Genomic DNA, 21,740 nt, shown 5'->3' with positions numbered 1-21,740 from the left:
ACTTTCATAGCCAAACACCTGCAGTTAACCAACCACACATACCAGAGTATTTTTAACATGACTCAAATTGATCTCGGGCGTTGATAACTTCACAACATGAAGCTGAATACCAAACTAAATGAATGTCAGTATTTTCACAGAAACTCCTTTAACAACATGAGAAAGCTGGAGATTTCTCTTCTCTTGGTAAGCAACGCACCGACCCGAGTCAGCTGGACCACAACTCTCACTGGATTCACAATACAGACGTCTCTACTGTGTATGCCCTGAGAGGACTTGGATGTCCTTGAAGGTTTTTTCATTCTTATTTTTTAAATACTGTACATTCGGGTTTCTGACCTATTATTGTGCTAGACCACCGGTCTGAAAGAAAACGCAGCTGATCCTCAGTTACTATAGTGTTTCTCACAAACCGTTTTCCCATTTCAGTCAATAGATTTTGACTGAAAAATGCTACTAAAATTCTTTATCTCGTCAGAGTGGCAGCATTAGCAGCCACATGACTGCCCATCGCCTTTAAAGTGGGCTCCATGGCTTTCAAAACTCAGGTCAAATTGTTCTGTGCGCAAGTCATCAAAAATGTTGCCTCAGATAAGTTTCTGTTTTGGAACATCATCAGCTAGCATTATTGTCTTCAAGATTACCTCTGTAAAATCAATAATACATGTCCAGATTTATATGCTATATAACTAACACTTTTTATAAGGTTTGTAGTTATTTTTTGGAGAGCAGACAGAATATTTTATTTCAGATTTTGAATCCCTTAAGAAAACAAGAGTAAGAAATTCATTATTTATATTATGCCTAGTAAATCAATGAAATGAATGCATTTAAAAGGTAGTGAGTGGGATTATTAATGACCTTATAGTAAAAAGAAAAAATTATTTTGATCTGGAATATATACACATACACACACACACACACACACACACACATTTCTCTGAGCAAAACTCAAAACCATTTAATATTGCTTGTAAGATGTTTGCCTATGATCATAATCAACACTAAAAGTTCCTTAGAGTTCCAGCGGTATCCCACCCTTTGGTGTCTCTGGGCCACACTGGAAGAAAAGTTGTCTTGGTTCACATATTAAATATATAAACACTAACAATAACAAAAATCTGATCATGTCTTAAGTACATTTGTGACTTTCTGTTGGGCCTCATTCATAGCCATCCTGGGCCCCATTAGGCCCGCCTGCTGTGGGTTGGACACCCCCGCTTTTAGACACATCTCCTTGGGCTGACCTGAGGACCAAAAGGTGAATGTACTGTGTGGAGACATGCTGCATTACTTGATGTAGGTATTACACATTGACTTGTCTCTAAGACTACACTTATTTTAAGGTTGGTACTTACATGGTGTGCCTTACCCCATCCCCCAGTCTATGATCTACCACCTGATAATGAAATTTATAATTCCTGCCATTGTTATTAATTCAGGTTATTTTTTTCATAGGATAGGTAAATTTGCCAAATTGAGGGTAGAAGAAAAATACCAGAAGCTTAAGAATTCACTTAGAGGAGCTCTTCAAGATACATGAAAGCAAATTCTAATCTTCCACTCATGGAATTGCATTATGTCTGCAAAACCCTCTATTTCTGTTTTTATTCTATAACATATGTTTCTGTTTTTCTCTAACTCTGATATTGTGTTCAGGAAGAAGATCCTCACAAGGTATAGGAGAAGGATTCAGACTACTTTGAACCCTTCTAAAAGGAAATGATGTTATTTTGCCTAGAAATCCTTTGAACTTCTCCCCAGACCGCACACAGCATGGTGCAGGTTGAGTTACCAGGGGTGTGGCTCCTGCCAGGGGCTTCTGCTTGACCTCCAGGGAAACACTGTGCTGCTCCAGGCTGCAGTTATCCCGGCAGATGAGAGTCGCCATTCCCTGGACTCCTGGACAAAAATAAGATAAAGTTAGTAGTTCAAATGTTACTACAGTTCAGATTCATGCCAGTCAATTTAATGTGCATTCATTGAAAAAATGTTAAAGACATTGAACATGACCTCCAGGACTCCCACATTAAGATAAGGTGGAATCCTGCAGGAACTCAGGAATCCTGCCTGCCACATCTTTTGGTTTTACATGCAGGGGAAAGAAGCCAGGAAATGAATTCTTGGTGATACGCAATTTTGGTTTTGAGAGATGAGGGCCAGATCTTCATAGCCTTGAAAATAATATAAAAGACACAACAACAACAAAAAATCTTTGATGCTACCAAGCACAATTATCTAAAGCCTTCAAGTTTTATTAACAAATTTGAGATATTACTATTTACTATTGCTTTCTAGTTAACATTTGAGTTATTACCAGTCATTATCACTATTACTCTCTACTTTCTACTTAATTTATTGTTACTATTACTCTAAAAACACAGTATTTTTTTAATCTGTGGGAAACTTGATAGATCAGACAACTAACATGTATTGGGTAACTAATCTATGTAAGGCACTATACTATGGATCAAACATGCATCTTTTTGCTCAGAGTAATCTTAAGACATCTAGTGTGTGCTGTGTGTCAATGAGTCAGCCTGGTGACTCTGTGAATGAGTGGTGTCCACAATATACTGTGCTCCACAGCCCTCTCAGCCTCTGTAGCTCATGCCTGTGGCCCTTTTATGGAGTCAATCCATGGGGTTCCTCTTTTCCTGCTGCCTTCTATTTTTCCCTGAACTATTGTCTTTTCCAAAGAATTCTGCCCAAAGTAGGCTAGCTTCAATTTTTGTCATTTTTGCCTTCAACCATGTCTCAGGCTTAATTAATTCTAGGATTCACTTGTTCATCTTTCTCAATATTGGTAGGAAAATCAGAACTTGTTTCCATTTCTTTAGATCCCCATGAAGTAACATCTAACTTTGTCTGGAGCAAATTCCTAAACTACTAAACACACTCACCCTCAAACTTAAAGGTATATACTGACCATTTCTGAATGATCAGCTACTTGGGATTTATTCTACTATTGGTGCTGGGCAGAGCCTCGCTGGTGGTTAAGCCAAATAATAAAAATTAAAATGTACATCTATCCTCCCAAAATTGAACCAACTAGAAACAAATTAATAAAAGTTCTCCAATAAAACACTGTCAACCCTCACAGACCACCTAGCTAGGAACTATGGGAAGAATGCCAAAAACTCTTCCAGCTATGCAGGCATCTAGAGTAGTGAAGCAAAAAACAGCAGGCTGTCTGTATTGAAATTTTTATTCTATTCATCATGGATCTGGAGGTAAATTTTTATTTATTTTTAAAATGTGGCAGTCAATTAGTCTAATTACTGCACCCTTAAATTTTGCTGAGGCAAATGACATAAATCTTAACCCAGCCCTTCCATTACTCATATTTATATAAGGTTGACTTCTTTAGTTTCAGAGTTTCTTTCCCACCCAAGCTGTTCATTGGACCAAGTCTCTAGTAACTTTCTTGAAGAAACTGTCAGGTGACTGAAAAGTTAAACAATGAATAGAAAACCACTTTTCAAAATGCACAAGACAATGTCAAAGAAGACAAAAACCACTAATATTTGAGAATTAACTGTATTTCCCTAATAGCTTTTCAGTTGTGGCATTTTGAATTGTTTAATCTTATTTTAATAAACATTTAAGAGTTTCTTTAGTGGTACTATATCTTGTTCATATTTTCAGAGATACTTTTATTATAACCACTGTTTTGTCTAAATCTACTTGTGTATGTTAGCTCCATACTCTAGATTTAAAGGGAATAAAATATTTGAAAGAAAAAGATTGAAGCATTAAAAATTAGAAAAATAATAGATTTTTTTTATCACTGTACAAGCAGAGCCCCCAAGTATAACACAGGAACCCTGGTTAACTTCACTTCTAGATGTTCCAGGTGGAAGACACTACATCCTGAGTGACTAACTGAACACGTTTTACTCGACTACATGGCCTGGATCAATTGTGCAGTACGTAGTGGAAGTTTGCTTTTCAGTGAATGTTTCTTTAAAAAAGGGGGATTATTTATATGTATATAACAGTCTTACTCAAAAACAACAAAAAAAAACCCATCTTTTTAGTGTATTTGGCCTAAATCTCAGAGCGAAGCAGCCACCCATAATCAACTGACTGTGTGAATTCCTCTGGTTCTTTAGAGGGCAGAGCAGACATTTAAAATTGCACAAAACATGACCTGAGTATACCTGCTCATTGGTCAATGAATTCAGAATACTCTTTTCATGCATTCATTTTCTGTAACTGACAAAAATAATGTCCTGGAATCCTGACTTGGATCTGATTTGTTAAACACCATTAAATGTTCTAACACTGTTTGCAATAAAGAGTTCTAAGACTTTAAAAATCAACAGTCCATGTCACTGAGTTTCTAATTTTCCTTTTGTAATCTCAAGTACCATTGCATTTACATACTCCATCTTGCTATTCTTCATTAAGAAGCAAATCATCACTTTTCTTTTGTTCCAGGTATATAGCTTGCTGTACACAGTTGACTCTTTCATTGCAATAGTTACTTTTGGTCTCTATTTAGCTTTCTCCCCTTTTCCTCCCTTTTTGTTTTCACAGACAGTAGATCCTCTTCCCACCTTAACACATGTAGTGAGTAACTTTTAATTTTGGACCCTCCTGGAAAAACATTTCGGGAATGTCTTTGTAAACTTGTTTCCTGACAAAATACATAACTCATCACTGCTTTCAGAGTCAGACTCCATTTGAACCACAACTTTAACACAAACAAGCCAAGTAACCCTACTTTAAGAAAATTTTATTACCCCTCTGATCTCCCTTCTCACCAGTTTCCTGTGAATAGTAGTATCTACCTCAAAGCAGAATTATAGAGATTAAAGCAGTAACATATCTAAGGTGCCTACTACCTATGTCCAGTAATTTTAAATGATTCAGCCTCACAGATGTTGCCTTCTGTCCTTTTTATGGGAAGAAGCTGGCCAGCCAGGAACTTCCAGGACAAATGTCTTGCCTGAGATGAAATGCAATGTATCCCATTCAAAGCCCACAGAAAAAAGGTGGACAGTAAGTGTAGGATACTAACTTTTGTGGCTATCTAAGATGGTTAATTTGCAGGGGGCTCATTTGGCTTTGTTAGTTTTGGTAGAAATGCGGCTGAAAACTGGCTTTGCCTTATCTTTCACAGAACTTCTCTATAAGAATATAAACTGATTTTCTTTCCATTGCTTTGGTCATTTTCCAGTTCTTTAAGGGTTATATTTGCTGACATATGCAGTAACTTTTTTTTTCTTTTTCCTCTTATGAAAGCCCGGGATGGAGTTTTAACTTCTCAAACACTGAGTGTTTTGTTGAAGTCCTATCCCAAGTTTTCATCGCCCATGATAAGAAAGAACTTTCAGAAAAGACTGCAAAGACCACAGCACCCTACTTCTGGCAGATGCTGCTGTTTCTGAAAGGCGACAGTGAAAACTGCTAACTCCAAACTGCTCAGTTTCTACATCAAGTAACAAAGATATCTTTAAAAGTTTTATTTTTTTATTCCAACTTATAGACAGACTTTCTTGCTTTCTTTAACAAAAGCTGACTTTCTTTTCCTTTACTCATTCCCACAGGGGCAAATCCTCATTCTGTTCCTAAAGCGCATCAGTTCCCGGCCTCAGGGCAAAACACCATTTGACATTAATGGGAACTCCAACTCTGGCCCAGAAATGTGGGGAGCAGGCCCAGACAGGACACCATAAACCAGGCCGTGAAATCTAATATTCATAACCTCACATTTATTTCCCATGATGTTCAAGTAGAATAATAAAAATGTGTCAGGATTTTAGCAAAATTCTTGCTAGCTTTACCATTAATTTGTTTAGAACAATGGTTGTCAGGGATGGAGAGAGGAGGACTATAGAAACTTGAACTAGAATTACAGATCTAGCCAGTTATTCTCTAAAGGACTTAGCCTAACATTTCCCATGTGTTTTGCTTCCATGAGTTTTCCAATCATTTCTCATCAGGCTTGACCACTGTGAATATCATATTTTTGCCAACCCAACATTGTGACTTTACCAATACAATACAATGACTTTGAATAGCTTTGCTGAATCAAAACAACATTGGCACAGACTATTAATGAAACTAGTCAGTCGTATCAATTCTTATAAATGTACTTTAATCACAGATAATCTTGGCTAAATCCATGTTTTTCTTATACTTAAAACTCAGAAGTGATCATGGTTAAATTTTTATTATAGAAGATTTGTGTCCACACTGGTTATATTTTACTTAAGCTTTAACTGGGACACATGGGAGAATTACCACGATTCCTCTTCAACATCATGAAATGAAAATCTGTGGCCATCTAGCGATAATTTCTACCTACCAAATGTTAACAATGGATACTGCTATATTGATATGAATGATTTTCTTTTTTTTCTTTCTTTACATCTCTTTTTCTCTATAATTTCCAAGTTTTATATGTTAAGTGTATGACATTTTAGTAATAAGTTTAAAATATTTTAATCTAATGCAGTGTAAGCTAACTTTCCCCAAGTCAGGGTTCCTCATAGTGTTGCTGAGGGGCTGTGCTCTGAACAAGAGCCTGAACGGAGGGAGTGTGACCACTTAGCAGAGAGGCAAGGAGGCGCCGTGCTCAGAGAGTTGCTATGGATGAAGATTAGTTCACAAGAAATACCATCTGTGTGCTTAGAACCTATGGAAATTTGTATTCACTGTAATTTTCCCAGCAAGGATAATGCAAAACCAAATTTGTATTTTTAATGGTGATTCCTACAGCAATGTTTGCACAATTTAGATACTTTACTAATATACTCTTTGATTGATTGGTGGTTACTTCTCTGCTTAGTTCACTGGCTTTCAAACTTTTCTGTTCATAACACACTGGAAGAAATAACTTCCATATGACGATTCAGTGCACACACACATGCACACCCACTCACATCACACACCTAGCTCAACTTGGATACCTAGATGTGTTTAGAACTCATACCTATAGCTATATAAAAGAAAATTTTGCACTGTAATGCCTTCTCTTGTAATTATTCTATTCTATTCCATATTTTAAAAAACATACTGGTCATTACTTACTAAATCAATTCTGTGATGTACTTGTGAATAGTTGTTCATAGTTTAAAATCAATAGTTTAGTCCATTCTTAGGTAACAAAATCCCCATTGCCTAAAATCAGAAATTGAGCAAATGTATTATTGCAGGAGTTTTGGCTTAATATGAAATTGCCCAGGTTGCTGGAAATATAAAAGACACATAATTTTCTAGAAACATAATCAGCAGAACTGACTTAGGGACTTTTTGAAGGAGGCAAGAAAGAACTGAAGATGACTCAGGTGTTATTTCCCTGACGGATCCGAGGCCAGTCCCTTTTTGGATAATATTGGAAACACTGGAAACAGATATTGGTCATCAGGTATGATGTGGCCTTTTACTTGTCCTTTGAGACCACAGTTTTTCATCCATTTCAAAATGATCACATTTCTCAATTTGTCTTTTGGCTTGTTTTACTTTATATGACTTTTATGTCTTTTATTCCCCATCAATTTATAACCATTATAAAGGCGGTTACTCTGATTTCTACTTCCTTCTTTATTTGCCACAGTTTTGAGTGTGGTATTCTGCCAGGACATATGTGCCAGACATTAAAAAAAAACTGATCTACTGAAATATGCTTCTTAAAAAGTTTCATGTATGCAATTCTCTCCTCTCCATTCTCCAGCTCTCAGTGGCAAAAAGACGTGTCGTCTACTTGAAAGAGAGAGAGCCCGACCTAAGACAGGACTTAGTTGAAATCCCAGGTCCTGCCACTTGATAGTCTCGTAACCTTGGAGAAGGGTGCAGCCTCTTGATTAGTCAGAATGTTTTCAGTAAGTAACAAGTGACAGAATGCTGAGTCAACCTGGTTTGAGCATAAAGGGAAATTGTTGGCTCACATAACTGAATCATTATCTCATAAATATTGATTCCAGGAATCTATGGCTCCTTCTGCCAGTTCTCTTTTCCTCTCTGTTTGCTTTATTCTCAGTTTCACAAATATCTCTCTTCTTAGCAGAAAAAAAAGACCTCTGACAACTTGAAACTTACATTCTATAGCTTAACAAAGGAAAGAGACTTGCTTCCCAATTATTCCAGAAAAAAATGTCCTCAGGCTAATGCTGATTAGTTCCAATTTACCTGAGTTCGGTCATATGCCCATCCCTGAACCAATCTCTGTGGCAAAGATGCGCTCTCCTCTATTCTAAGCCTAGAATAGGTACCCAGCCTTTAGAGCAGTGGTGTCAAACTCATTTTCAGCGGGGGCCATGTCAGCCTCATGGTTGCCTTCAAAGGGCCAAATGTAAGTTTAGAACTGTATGAATTAACTACTCCTTAACTAGGGGCAAGGAGCCTGGCACTACTGCTGGGTACAAACGAGGTGCTAGCCGGATAAAACAAGGTGGGGGGGGCTGAATTCTGGCCACGGGCCTTGTGTTTGCCACCTGTGCTTTAGAGTCAGAAGGGGTCCGACCACCTGAACCACATGGATAGAGAGTAAGAGTTCTCCAAAGGAAAATTAGGATATACTTATTAAAAGAGGCGAAAAAATAACAAATATCCACTTTATTTCTTAAAGCCTTAGTTTCCCTACATCTAAAATATGGATAATATTGCATAGGGTTAGGGTTAGGGTTAGGGTTAGGGTTAGGGTTAGGGTTAGGGTTAGGGTTAGGGTTAGGGTTAGGGTTAGAGACAGCAAGCAGGTAAAGACCGTGGCAAAAGAACAGGTATTCATCAGGAGAGCAAATGACAAATGAGAACAAACGAGGTAAAACGGTAACAATGGGTGACTCTGGGTAAAAGTAGACACTAGTATTCTTTTTAATATTTTAATTTTTTCTACTTTTTAAGCTCTGAAATTATTTTACATAACAAGTTTTTTTAAGTAGGTCCTCAGTAACTATTACTAATACCTCTTTCAAGCCTGGCCTGACAATTTCATGGTTATAACTTCACAATCATGACATTGTTTTTGATCCTTCAAAATGAGTTAGAATCTTACACTATTAACAAAGGCAATTTAAGATCGATATGGGGTGCCAAGGTCTACAATGTTTTTAAATTTATGGAAGCTAAGTGAATCTAGAGATACCATTACATTCATAATTTGCTATCAGGTATAAATATTATAAAGTACCAAATTGGGAAAATCTTATTGATCACCAAAGATTCTCAGAGCTCCCTTGGAAAGTGATATTCTTCTACTCTAGATGGCAGACTCCAGGTATTAGTTGTAGAAACCTAACCAGCTACTCGGCAGAATAAGTGAAAAATAAATACTTAAAGGGCTGTTTTAAGAATAAAGGAGCAGGGGTTTACCTTTTCTGAGACAGAAAGATAAGAAATAGAAAATGTCTAGGGACAAACAGAACCTACATAAGAAGTTTTAAAACTCACTTATACATGACTTTACAAGAAAGAAACATTTGTGGGTCTCAATAAGGTAAACGTGATGCTGTCTGGCATCTTGATTTGCTTATGGAGTAAAAGGAGTCTATGGTGTATCACCTAATCAGACGTGGTCTGTGTTTTGTGATGTGAATAGCTCTGGAATGCCTGTTCGGGCCAAGGAATTAACTACTAAAGCTTTAGCGCTCAGCAAGGCAGGCTGTCCAAATCTTGAGATCATCAGGTCCACACCAGCCTCTACGGAGGAGTCCCTCTTTTCATAGCCGAAAGCCACACCAACATTACAGGCCCTGGAAAGTATGAATGTATTTACACTGAAATCTGAATAACTTGCATTAAAGTGGGACTCGGGATACAATGTTTGTGTTCTCAGGATTCACTGCCATAAAAAATTTGTCAGTACACTTTCCACACTCTTTAGTTCACTAAGGGGTAAGGGAAGTGTGGAAATGGCCATGGAAAACAGGAGGGCGGCAAAACAGAGCAGTGAAAGAAAAAGAGGGTAAGCCCCAGAATGAAAATTGACCTATTTTTTTTCCTTTGGGCCAAATGGACTGAAAACTAAGCCATCTGAAGGGAAAATGAGGTCCTATATATCTCAATATCATAAGCATGTAGTCCAGAAGAGACCATTTAGCTTAGATGGATTGAGCTCCTGTTTTATAAGTGGGAAAGTTGAGGCTTAAAGATGTTAAGTAATGTGGCTATAATAGTGCCTGGAAGAAGGATGGTTCTCAGGTGAGGAATTCACTTCTCCGAATTATAAGGAAAAAGAAAAAGTATTTACTTAGAAAATACATAATTCATCCTAGGTGCACAGATAAAAAAATTAATGAACCCTTACATGATTACAGAGCCAAAAGTGTGAACTTGCTTAAGAATTCTATGTCTTACCCACTCTTAGCTTCCCTTATTTAGTACAGCATCAGCAATGTGTTTGTTGGCATTTATTTCCAGATTCTTCCCGAATGAAGGCCCAGGACAAATGAGAGGAGTAGGGCAGCCAAAGGGAGTTTACTCTCTCTGGGGAAAATCCAAAGTAAGGATTTTCCTTTCAAGTTCCAGAACCTAGAAATTGAAGGAAAGCCTAGTCCCCCCCCAAAAAAACTATACTTTTTTGTGATATTGATTATTTTAAGTAGTTATTAAAAAACGAGACTCAATGGCCCTGGCTGGTGTGGCTCAGTGGATTGAACGCCAGCCTGTGAATCAAAGGGTCACAGGTTCGATTCCCAGTCAGGGCACATGCCTGGGTTGTGGCCTAGGTCCCTAGTAGGGGGCGCACAAGAGGCAACCACACTTTGATGTTTCTTTCCTCTCTTTCTCTCTCCCTTCTCCTCTCTGTAAAAATAAATAAAATCTAAAAAAACAAAAATAACAAGACTCAAGAGCCTTTGAATCTCTCCCTTTATCTGCCTAAAGGAATTCAAAGGAAAAAAAACCCTGCTCAAAGGAGAAGAGCTACTAGTATCATAAAAGCAATTGCTCAGCAGACAAAAAAGAACCTACAAAGTCTGTTAGACTTTCCTCTGTGTCCCACTGGTTCTAGGTGGCCCAGCAAGAATTTGTTTACCACATACTTGCTCTTGCTCTTTCTCATCTCCCAGTGAATAGCTTACTTTCTCTTTGGAGTGACAGACACTGCCTTCCTCTCCTGAGCCCAGAATAGCATATAAACCTCAATGCCCAATTTGTCTTTGGATCCCACATTCACAGGGCACATGTCAGATCCCATATTCTTAGGGCACATGTCATGTCTTAATCTGCCTCATGTCAGCTTGATTGGACCAGCCAGAAGACTTAGAAGAGCAGAAGTAAAATTATTTTTCCTCCCATACAACATAAAAGGTTTCTGTGTAGTGTTGCCATGCAGAGTGCATTTTTGTTGGGCTTTGGCTGTCTGTTTGTTCCTCTGGATTTGGTGGTACATTCTCTGGGTAAATTTCCATTTCATCAATGTGTGCGCCAAGATCATCTGTCCAAGTGCCTCTAGTCAAGTGGTAGGCCCACGACTCAAGCTAAGCCAATTAAATTCTCCCTTGAAGGACTTTAAATTTTGAGTCAAAATGCAAATATCAGACATACTCAATTTTAGGATGGAAAAGACTGTCCACAATTTCCTGCCACTTGGACTCCTAATTCCTATCTTTCCCTGAGCCTACACCTTCCACTTTCGTTTAGCCGAGCTGGCCAATATCATTTTAATTCATGTATTTTTTTGTTTAGAATTCAGTCCTTAGGTTGCTCAGATCTTAGGATGGGGGGTGACTGTCCACACTGTCCACACTAAGAAGACCTTCACAAAATATTTTTGGAATGACTGCTGTAATCAAGGCACAGGCTGGCTAGCATGCAATCACACATGTTGATCACCTTACATGGTCCTGAGATACATGTAGGGAAGACTCCCTGGAGGAACATGACTGAATAAGTCATCTTTTTGCCTCCCACAGAACCAGAACATTATATAGAGTAGGTGCTCAATAAATGTTTAAATCAAAACTACGAAATCCTATAAAAATATATATCAATGAAACTGAAATTTATACAATTCTACCAATATTTTTTTACCATCTTCTAAGATTTATTGCATAGTACAGAATAAGCAGACATAGAAAAAATTAGATCTTGCCAAAGCAGAAAATGTTCATCTCTTTTGCACTTCTCGCCATCGAGTAATGCGACCCTCCCTCGTGAGCAACAGAGCTGGGTTCTTTTCCGTGCAAGCCTGAGGAATAAGAGCCAGCCCTGCCTTTCTGAGGGCCAGAGCCAGTAACAGGAAAAGCTAGAGAAAATCCTCAGGAGGAAATGCTAATTTGACCCCTCTCCACAAAATGTTGACACTTGACAGCTCTGTATTTTCAGAATGTGACACCATGTTATCATCAGTGTAAAAGAGGTCTTTTGAGTTACAAACAGGACTTGAGTTTTTGTGAAGAAAGCCAACACGAGCCCTGGAAACTGAAAATGTTCACTGGTCCTATGTAAGATGAACACTGGTCCTATGTCAGAACTCTGACAATGTATTCTTTCTCCCATAATCTTCATAGTTTTTGCTTCTGGGCCTAAAAATAGCATAGTTTCCCCCTTTATGAACAAAGATGAAGCACTGGGAAAACTGCGTATTAATGAAAAATATATCAAGAAAAACTTAAGGCTAGAATACTGTCAACAGTGCCATTTTAGGACTGTGCAAATAGATCAGAATAGTGTCCTGAACCCAAGCAAAACCATCTACCAGATCCTTTCTTATTCTACTCAGATTTCTGGGTTTACAGGCATTGACAATAAAAGTACTGAGCTGTTCAAAAGAAGTTGCAGATAATCTGAAACACAGTTTACTGTGAATAAAGCAAAGCCAAAGTTTTTGTCATTTCAGACAAATGACATGATAGTGCATGTCATTTATAGGACCAAATAGATGATCGACAATCAGAAGATGTGAGTTTGAGTTGCATTTTGTTTGCCAGCTGCAAAAATTGCTTAATCTCTAAGTTTGGGTGTTTTCATCTCTAAAAAGATGATAGTAATTTTATGGGGTTCTTGTAAGAGTAAATTGAATAATATACACAATAGCATTTTGTTTGCTGAAAGGCACTTATACAGCAGATGATGATGGTGGTGATGATGATGATGATAATCAAAAAGCCACAAAAAAATCACTTGAAAATGAAAACGTCTTCACAAATAGGGCAAAAGTTTCAACCCACATGAGAGTCTTCAGAGAAATTTGCCCTCTTTGCTGAGACTCTTCATTGTGCCTTTTCCTACCCAAATTGGTGTTTTCTTCTACTATCCTGCCTTTATCTTCTTATAACTCTTATAACTTCTAGGTAAGAGTTTTAAGGTCAATTTTAGGAAAAGAAAATGGTAGCTGAGAAAAGTTACTCAGAGTACTGTGGTTTCACATTAGTACTGGGGTGTTCCTAGGAAAACTGAACAGGAGAGTCACTGTTCTTGGAAAGAAAGGGCAGAAACAGACTTAGGGGTTCTGGTGGATTTATAGCCAACAATGGTTTTACGGCTTCTTCACTAACTTCTGGCTCTCCCGTTTTGGTACTTCTCAGAACCTTCTGTGCCATCTCGGATTCTCTTCTCAGGAAAGTGGTGATGACAATACTGTTGAGTTTATTATTGACAAGTTGCAGAGGTGGGCCAGGTCAGCTCTATTGCTCCTTTCTAGGTCCAATACCAGACCTCTGGCCCCTTCCACTCATCAAGGAATTATCTATGGCCTTGGAAATTGCCTAGCTAGCTCCCAACTGTCCCAGATGCTGCTGTGGATAATTCTCAAAGTTTTTATGGTAGCTCCTGGTGGCCTCTTCTTCACATCTCTCTCCCTCAGTCCTTCAAGTCATCTCTCATTCCCCTTACGTCTGCTGCTGGCTCTGTAAAATACACAACATGCGTTGATTTTTATGAGGCTCCGCAGCCTCATAAAAATAAAGAATGAAGGACAACTGTAATAGCACAAACAATAAAACATTAAAAATAAAAAACATTCATATGTATCATAAAAAATGCTTATGTTTCTTTTATTTGCTCTGCTGGATTATTAAAATTTAAAAGTCTACAAATTTTGTCAACCAGTCTGTTGGTGTGTCAACAATCACAAAACAAATATTCTCAGGGGACAAACATTTGACTAAGTGAGAAAAATCTTTAAAAACAGGTATCTCCTCCCTCATATATTTTAAAATTCACCAAAAAAACTAGTTAAAATTCACATTAGATTTCAATTTTCAAAGGGAATTTTATATACTATTAGGTTATTTATGTTAATTTTTAAAAAGATTTCCCACCAAGATTACAAGTTGATTAGTTCATAGCAAAATATAAAAGTTGGTTTATATATACATAAATATAGAGGATATCCACATTCGTACCACCAAGAGTTAACTGCTCAAATTTGATGTATTTCTCTCCTTTTATGTGTATTATTTTTCAGAGCTGTGCCCGTTTATATATCAACCTTCTAATCTGTTTTTACTTGTTATGTTCATTTCTCATTTGTTAGAGAGATTTCCCATATAATGAATGAAGTTCTGTTAAATAAATAGTACATGATGGTATATTAGTAAATAAAATAATAGACATTCATTAAATCTCTACTCATGAAAAATTTCCAAATTATGCATAATTGATACATGCGATTTTAATATATTTTAGTACAGTAATATATACTAATATCCAAGTTAAATGTACAGCTAGAGGTGGTCTTATACTCTTTTAAATGACTGATGTAAGGCATATTTCTGTGCCTGAATCTGTCTGAATCTGTATTTATTTCCTTAAGATATATTTCCCAAATTAAAATATTAGACCAAATTAATAACTTTTTATATTATAATTATTTTGAGATTTTGATACACGGGACCAATGTCACACTCATTTTCACTGAGGCCATGGGAAAATGAGAATTATTTTCAATAACAGATAATGCTATTTAGCATTTTACTTCTGCTCATCTAAATCCGTTACATGCTGGATCCCACTTAAATCCCCCCAACCACCCTGACAGGTCAGCAGTATTATTAACTCAATTTAACAGAACAGAATAGTGAGGCCAAGAGAGTAGAAATAACCAGACCTATGTCACAGCTGTGGATTGTCAGAGTCGGGATTTGAACCTATGCCACCTGACTCCAGGACCTTCATGCCTGCTGATAAGATAAAAATTCTTCAGCTCTCCAGGCAGAAAAGAAATAAACCTTCTACCCACAGAATATTAACTATTATCTGCTTCCTTCCATTAGAGATAAACTAACTTGAATGCCAGGTAAAATTAAAGTGAGGTTAGAGCACACTGACCAGAGGGGCTGAGCTAGGATGCTGCCAAAAGGAGGGCTGTTCAAGAGAAGAAAATTTTAAGGGAAAACCACAGAGAGGTGTGTGGCAAAGGAAAGCCCACAGTCCTCAGAAATTCATTGCGCTCAACCAATGTCTCCAGGTTTAAGTAGAGATAACTTAATATAAAGGTCAACAAAGAGGGAACTTTAGTTTAGATGAATGTGTATGGGGGCAACTTTGCCTGCAAGTCCCCCTGTCCACCACAGATTAAAGTAAACACTGCCAAGACATGATCTGCTTGGGGAGGAGAGGTGGCCAGTTTCTCAGAGGAGAAAAGCCAAGAGACCCTTCCTAAACAGCTTTTATTGGGTTGTAATACACAGGAATACAGGTGGTAAGGATCAAACAGTAGACAACATTTCAAAGAAATCTGAGGGCTTAGTCTGAGTCAGTGTCTGTCAGGAAAGAGGGTTGCAGAAACTTTGGGAGACATACTCATTTCCTGCTCAGACTTTTATCATATGAATGAAAGCACTCTTAGCAAAGCAGGCTTCACAGGACTTTTAGGAACTCTTTCTTATGCCTGATCACCCCAAATCCCGCTCTAGCCAATAAGAGGCTGCACCACATCCCCTATCATAGGTTTTCAGGCTTAAGTGGATTAGAGCCAGGAAGCACTTCTCCCAGAGGACATGGGGACTCAGGCTATGTCAGAATAGCCAGGAGGGGAAGGTCCGTCACTCCCTCTTTGTTGCAGTCCCCAGAATCCTTCCATGATGGCCTCCCAAGTGATCATGTCTGGCTTAGGTTGCCCCTCCTCTGAGGAGTCTTACCCGTCATCGACTATCTGACCATGCATTGGGGGCAGGGGAGTAAGCCGAGACAAGCTTCGTCTCCTTATGGCTCCCATTCTGGAGGTCGCTCACTCATCCTTAGCCATGGGTGGCAGTTACAATTCCTAAAACTGGGCAGAGTGGTCTCCAACAATGTGTTACACAGGAAATAAGAATTAGTTGAGCAGGAAAAGCCCATCCACTGACTTGTAAGTGCTCTTGGATAGTACACGTATATTTTCCTGCATTTATACCCCAGCATTTGGCATGATGCCTGGCATTAGAAGCCTTCAATAAATGTTCTTGAACAACTGTGAACTATGCTACTTGCCAGAAAGCCTCTTAGGTCTGCCCTCCAATGGAGGACAAGTAGAAACCATTACACTCAGAAATGAAGAATTTGAGATTAAAGGACTAGGTTTGCAGAAAGATAGTGGACCTGTGGGAAGGGAGTCAAAGTTGAAGTTGTGCACAGATGGAAAGAAACAGGGACCTAAATAAAAGCGATAATTTCTTATTTTAGAGATGTAATTAAGGATGTGTTGGATTTTGATAAATTATTACATGAAAATCTGGAGTTAAAAGAATCTTCTATCCTTGAATCCAAGATTTTAACACAAAAAGTGGCTTAATTCCATTCATCAATTTTATTTTAATATGAGTTATACTGACATGTAAAAATTTTTATATAAGAAACTTCTCTTGAGAAAATTGTTACTAAAATAGAAGCAAAGAGACTAGCAACAAGAAGTCAAGAAAGAGGTCAAGGAAAGGGAAATAGAACTCAAGGATGCTTCAGCCAAGGCAGGCTTGGAAAAAAGTTATGCTTGTGGATACTTAACCTCTGCGATTTGTGCAACTTCAATATATTACACGGGTGTAATTTTTACAGATTGAAATTTTTGGCTATGTCATGTGGTGTCCTATATTCTTTGCAGTTGGTAGCTATGGCTTCTATGCTGTTCTTGCCCATAGATCTTACTATGGTACCAAGCACACTTCACTTTTAAATAATATGGATACGATCATAATAATGACAATGGAGACTTGCATCTGCTTCTCTCTCAATCAATTTAAGGTTAATTTTAAAACATTTGATAATTTTATATGTCTGCTGTTCTCAGAGTTTAAATAACTTTTCTGAATCTGGCTGTATTTACTGGGGACCATGTTAACTAGTGGTTAAGAACAGTTTAACATCTGGGATTCCAGGCCAGCTCTTCACTTACTGGATGTGACCTTGAGGTAAGTTCAATGAGATTATGAGTTCTCATTTTAAAATAAGCATAATAATATCTATTTAAATAGGCTGTTATAAGACATAAATGACATGATATATGTAAAACGCCTAACAGTATTTGGTACTTGGTGACCAACAGATAAATACTAGCTGCTATTGAACCTAAATCAACTGTTCAGAATTTACAAAGTAGACGGTAACTATCGCAGGGACAGAATTCCTCAGGAGACTTCCATAACTTCCTGGCTGTGGGAGGCCAGAAATTCTCTGGGAACTCCTAGAATGTTTGTTTCCAGATCTGATGAATTACAAGGCTTGTGAAAAATGCAAAAGTGAAAGCCATTAACTAACATCTGTAAAAATCATTACATATGAATGGGTAAAAATCTGGGGTCAGTTCTCTTTGGATCCCAACCATATTCCAGTTCTTCATGGGTAGTTTGTACGTTTATTTTGTACTTTTGCTTTGGGCTTTCTGTAGATCCTCTTTTTTTTAACATCAGTTAGTTCCCGTAGGGTCTCTTGATCAAACTTGCTCTCATTTGTTATTCATAGAAGTTGAAAACTTGATTATGAAGGGACAAATGCAACCTCAGTTAAAAGAAAGTACAAATTATTTGACCTAACAGTCAGAGGGAATGAGTGACTCTATGGTAAATTCTTTGTTTTCCTACTTGTTTATTTGTGGGCTGATTGGCTTACTGAAAACTGGGAAGACTACCCTCTCTAGTATTCCTCTTTAAAAAATTTTTTTTAGATTTTTAAACTTATTTTTAGAGAGAGGGGACGAGAGGGAGAAATAAAGGGAGAGAGACATCAATGTGTGGTTGCCTTTTGTGCATCCCCTGCTGGGGACCTGGCCCACAACCCAAGACATGTGCCTTGACTAGGAATGAACTGGCGACCCTTTGGTTTGCAGGACTGCACTCAACCCACTGAACCACACCCGCCAGGTCCAGTTTTCCTCTTGATTCTGTGCACTGCTCCTTCAGTCATCGAACAAACATGATTCTCATTCCAAGAAAAAAGAATTTGTAACAATGTATGATGATGAATAGTAACTAAATTTATTTTGGTGATCACTTCACAACACAAACAAATATCAAAGTATTATGTTCATTTGAGACTAATATAATGTTATATATTAACTATATCTCAATAAAAATAATAAATAAATAATCTAAACACAGAACGCAAAATTGAAAATATGTTTCAATGAGCCCTCATTGTAGTATAACACAACTACATAAAGTCACTGGGCAGAATTCTTAGAAAAATTTCACCACTAGGAATATAAAAAGCAAGGCCTAAATTTATACACCTGTGATCATTTGAAGTCTAAGGTTAAACTGAATATTTTTTATAAGTGAAACTCAGAGTTTACTATTGAATTCACTTACTAAAAACTTCTCGTCAATTTAAACTAGGCAGAGGTTTGCTGTGTTAAAAGGGCCAGGAAAACATAGGTAAAAATCATCAGCTTTCCTTCTAAAGGCACAAATTAACTTTCTAGCTCCCACTTTATAGCATGAGCCATATTTCCTGCCTATAATTTAATAAGCTAAGAGAGTAATAAAAAAATTTGAAGAGAGGCTGTGCTGGTGATTTTTAAAATGAAGCAAGCTGAAAGAAGGTCCTGTCAGATAAGAAAGCAGAATAAAAATAGATGGGATGTAGTGAAAACTGAAGTTACAGACAAAAACTAAATGAACTGCATAAATATAAGAAAAAACAAGTTTGAAAGAAGTTTGATTAAGTTGAAATAATCATGTAAGTTAGTGTGAAAAGACAAAACAGATTTTGAATCATTAAACTGGAGGCTAAAATGTTAAATATATTAATAATACCATTAAAATATAATCTCTAATTTAACGGCATGTTAGGATAACATAAACCAAATAGATGTGTGCGTATCAATGTGGTATTTGTTACATTAAAGTGATGATGCAAATTTAAAAGCTTTTCATACTCATGTGAAGCCAAATACATTTCTCCAAATAAAAAAGCTGCGAAGCTCAGACTGCTGCCACTGTCTCGGTGTTTTTGTGGGGCTTGCAGACGGGGGCTGCAGGGTTGACAGAGGAAACCCAGGCTGCTTCTCTGTGCCTCCCACAGCTGGCTCTGGTCACTGTTGTCCTGACCATGCAGAGACACCTGCTCAGTGAGGACAAAAACACCCTCCACTGTGAGCGCAGAGCCAAGGATTCCACTGCTGCAGCCCCGCCCAGCAGGGACAAGCACAGTGTGAAGCCGCATCAGTTTTACATCATTTTGGCCGCAGCAGAAGTCAGGCATTACTTTGGGAAAAAATTCATTACTCAGAGTCCATTTCACCTGATTCAAAAAATCTCTTCTGCCTGATCATAATCAGAGCTATGTGTTTCCCCAAATAATGTGGATGCAAAGCCTTTGGAAAAACTAGTTCTCATGTATTGATGGCAATCCTTCAAATGTTCAAAGCTGAGTCCAATATGGGTATTTTAACTGCACTTTGGAAGCAGAAATCAGCATCAAATAGTTAAAAAATGTTAACTAATATAAGAATATAAATGTTGCCATTGGTTTAAAACAGTTCTAACACAAACTTGCATTGCAAGAATTTTTAGTTTTATTGTAAAATCAACCGTTTTCATACTTTTAACCTTGAAAATGTCTCATTATGACTCTAATCCCAAATTATTGTTTTGATTTAATATATTGTTATTCTCTTATCACTTTAAGAGTTTCTTATTCTTAACTAAATGAACATAAGAAGATACATTAATTTTTGAAGCTCTAGTTACATATCACTATTTTTATGTGTTTTCTACAACAGACACCTCGACATTCCTTCCCCATCTGAAACATCTCACCTTAAACTGCCTATGCAGATCGCTTTCAGTCTCCTCCCGTCTCTGGGGTGTAATCAGTCACTAGGGAGGATGCTGCCCTCCCTGCTTATTTTCTTCTAGATATCACAGTGTTACCAGGTCTCCCTTTTAAAATATTATGGAGCTCGGTTTGGAAGAAAATGATACCATTTGTAGCTATTACTGGGAAAGTTTGTCATCACTTCTGTTGTAGTTCTCCTGGTTATTTCACATCTTGGCAGTGGTTCGTGCTGCAAAGAACATAAGTAATGGAATTGAACTCTCCCCAGTACTCCTAAGAACTTATTTTCATTCTGAAACTTCCTCCCTCAGATTTCATCCTCCCAAAGCCTCTTCTGGCCTGTATTCTGTGAGACAATGCACAGGAAATGTTTGTCATAATGCAAATGCATTTAAAGGTACAAACTGGTGTGGCAGAGATATTAAAGGGTCTCATTCATTAGCTAATGTGCCACAATGGGATGACGCTGTAAGTAGTCTCTGGAATACACAGTGTTAGAGAAATTTACAGCCAGTCTAGCAAGAGGATGTGTTGGACATCTAGCTGGGAGCTATGTGCAGACCTGATACAGAGGTGGAGAAGGGTAGACTCCCATAACATCCCTCACAAGGAACAGCTTGGGGGAAAACACACCTTTGTACAGAAGTTAGATGTCCATCACCGGAGGCTGCATTCCCGAACTTGAATGAGAGAGAAAATATTTGTGACAATTAAAGTTTCTCAAATAACTCCTGACATTGCAGAATTCTAAAATATATTCAATTACTTCCACAGAAGTTGCTCTTTCTTAACAAAACTGTAATTTCCTAAACTAACTGTTGGCACACAGAATGACTGTGTGAAATGCAAGTCAAAATGCAGGGAAATCCTCCAAGTACATTAAGGAAAAACATAGAACTGATTTTAAAGCTATAGAATAATAAGCATTTACTATGTATGTGTCAGCCACTGTTCTCAACACTTTCTACATTTTAACATATTTAGTCCTTCCAAGAAGTATATGAGCTGCGTTTTACTATAAATACCATTTTTCAGACGCAGAAACCCAAACACAGAAACCAGCTTACGATCACAGAGAACAAATGAGTGAAGCCCAAGGGTTCGGGCTCCAAAGCTGGGCTCATCAGCACTCCACTACATTGCCTCTGAAGACCTTTCATTGTTCTTTTACATGTTCAAGAGCACAATATTGACATCTTATGTATCCAAGAGGAACAAGAGCAAGACATTTCTTGAATTAACATTGATTCTCCAGATCCATCAATGAGAACACACAGAGTCAATAATCAGCGCTGGGTAAAGAAAATCAAAAGGACACAAGCAAACATGACATAATAACAAAAAATACAACTTTAAATTGCCACTCAGGGCTAAGCATATGAGCAGAGCCAGAGAAAAGACCCAACAAATTATTTCAATGTACATAATTCTTAAGGGAAAAATATCGGTGGAGAAAAAAATCTGGCTTTAGCTTTCTGATAAAGTCTTGGAAGTCTGAAACCCTCTGCTGCATGAGTAAACAATAAATAAATTTACTAAAGATGCCAACTGATGTGCTATGTTTAAAGATAAATTTCAAATGTTTAACTCGGGCC

Source organism: Artibeus jamaicensis, unplaced genomic scaffold (assembly GCF_021234435.1).
Source record: "Artibeus jamaicensis isolate MK-2021 breed Jamaican fruit bat unplaced genomic scaffold, CSHL_Jam_final scaffold_474, whole genome shotgun sequence".
In the NCBI taxonomy this organism is placed as follows: Eukaryota; Metazoa; Chordata; class Mammalia; order Chiroptera; family Phyllostomidae; genus Artibeus; species Artibeus jamaicensis.
The sequence above is the reverse complement of the archived record's forward strand: the minus strand, read 5'-3'. Positions refer to the sequence as shown.